The sequence below is a fragment of the Marmota monax genome, unplaced genomic scaffold, assembly GCF_021218885.2.
Source record: "Marmota monax isolate L192 unplaced genomic scaffold, Marmota_monax_Labrador192_F-V1.1 WCK01_AAM20220418_F8-fsc00029, whole genome shotgun sequence".
NCBI classification, from domain to species: domain Eukaryota; kingdom Metazoa; phylum Chordata; class Mammalia; order Rodentia; family Sciuridae; genus Marmota; species Marmota monax.
This window is the reverse complement of record NW_026693024.1, coordinates 5,146,690-5,149,065: the sequence shown is the minus strand read 5'-3', so window position 1 is coordinate 5,149,065 and position 2,376 is coordinate 5,146,690.

Here is a 2,376-nt window from a genome sequence, read left to right as displayed (position 1 = left end):
CCTTGGGAACAGAGGACAGAGCCTTTCTGTCAGGCTAAGGGACCTGGAATCTTCCGAAGCTTCTCTGTAGAGGGTGGGATGTGCATTGACTTGGAGTTTTTGATTGCAAACACGGTTTCTGACTGTCTTACTCCATTTTCTGGTGCTATGTCAGAACACTTGAGACATGGAACTTACAAAAAAAGAGGTTTATTTTGGCCCACAGTTCTGAAAATCCAGGAGCCTGGTGCCAGTATCTGTTGGCTTCTGGTAAGGGCCTTGTGGTTTACAGCATGGAAACATGGTGGATGTCATCATATAGAGGGACTACGTGCAAGAGGCGTGGAGCAGGCATGGAAGATAGGAAAGGGGACAGAACTCTCCAAACAGCTAACCCTTCCCTTGAGAAAAGTGTGAATTCATACACCAGGGTGGATCCTCATGACCCCACCCACCCCATGAAGGCCCCACCACCTCTCAACACCATTACACCAAGGACCAAACTTCAACATGGTGGCTACAAGCCATGTTCAAACCACACCACTTCTGGCCAAGTCAAGCAACTTGTAGCCATGTGATAAAGAATCTAATGAAAACAAACTGAGGCAAGACAGAAGTCAAGCCAACCTGGGGATCCAGCCAGCCAGAGCTACGGTGCTGGGAGAATGAGCTCCTGGCACTTTGTACCCTGGAAAGGAGATGGGAAGCCATCTTTCCAACTCGGAGAGGAGAATCCAGGGCCTAGGCTGAGTTATATCCCTTCTCCTTGGCCAGAGGAGAGCTCTGCCCCACATTCAGCCTTCAAGTCCTAGAACTCTCCCCTTTCAGTAGCCCTTGGTCCTGCCCCAACTCACCCCATCAACTCCTGCCTGAGCCCCTAATCATCATCACCTGGGTCCTGCAAGAGCTTCTTAACAGGTACCCCCAACCCCACCACCACCACCAAGGCACTTCTGTCTCTGCCAGGGAATCTTCTAGAGACTCAAACTGCATCACGTCACTTCCCTGCCTCAAGCCTCCCAGTGCTCTCCAGGCTGTTGGGACTCGGTGCAGATGGCAACAGGACTCACAAAGTTCTCTGTGGCTGGCCCAGGCCCATGGGTCTTGCTCAGTGCTGTCACTCCCCAACACTGGCCTTTTTGTTCCAATTGTGCAGTCAACTGCATCTCCACAATTTGCAAAGCTCTCCTCTTCCTCCTCAGTGAGCTAATTTCTGCTTAACTGGTCATTTCTTGTTTTATTAACAGCTCTTACTCTTTTTTTTTTCTTTAGGAGCTATTTTCTAACATCAGGGTTACTGGCTTAAGTATCTGTTGGCAGATGAGGGCAAAGACAGAGGAAGGGGTAAAAGTGAGCTCAATTTTGGACATGTCCCATGGGGTCTTAACACTCCAAATTCTACCCACCCTTCAATTATAAACAACCACACAAGTTACATTATTACTTATTCATTCATTCATCAAACATTTAACAACCACCTACAATGTGCAGGTGTTGAGAATGTAGCACTTCACCTAATTGCTCTCTTCAATGACTCACAGTCTGGTAGGGACAAGTTAACAAAGGACTATGATACAGTAAGATAAAAGTGTCGTTATATAAATACTAAGATTGCTAATGTTACCACAAAAGGACTGGGCTGGACATGAACTTCATGGATCATCTCAGCCTTTTATTCAGGAATGAAGTTTCATATAGGAACGGGGTAATGCTGGTGGAGACGCTTTCCTGGTGGAAAGTGAATCATCGATCAAAGGAGGGGAATGGGCTTATGTAGGTTATACCGACAGGTGACTTAATTAATAAGTGAGTCAGTTTGGGCACTCAGGAATTTGGGGTCTGTTCTATTGGACCAAATGGAAGGGGGTCTGGGGTCAGTGGTCAGTCTCTGGGATTTATCTTGCTGGACCAGATGGAGGGCCTAGGGTCAGTGGTGGGTATCTGGAAAGGATTTGTTTAGGGAAGGATTAATGCTTTGGCCTCTTCCTAGAAACTGCCTTTCTAGGTTTGATGGACACCTCCTCCCCAGGGTTTGTTTTATCACTGGAAAAGAATGTATTGGGAAAGGATCAACGCTCTCAATGTATGGCTTTCCTTCTCACTCTGCTTTCCCCAGGTCTCACTATTTTGGGGGGTTTGTCAATTTCTATATATAAAAGCTGACATAAATTTCCTTAAACTATTTGACCTAAATCCAGGCTTAGGTGGGGAAAAATAACCGGTAGAGATAATTTTAAGTATTATGGCATTCCTGGTCATTTTCTTGTAATGACCAAGTCACAACCTTTCAACTCTCCAAATATCTTCAATTTTCAGACTATCACTACATGAATTTTAAAAAAAAGACTTTTTCCATAATTGCTTTCAGTTTGTTTCAACTGAATAAGTATATTTACA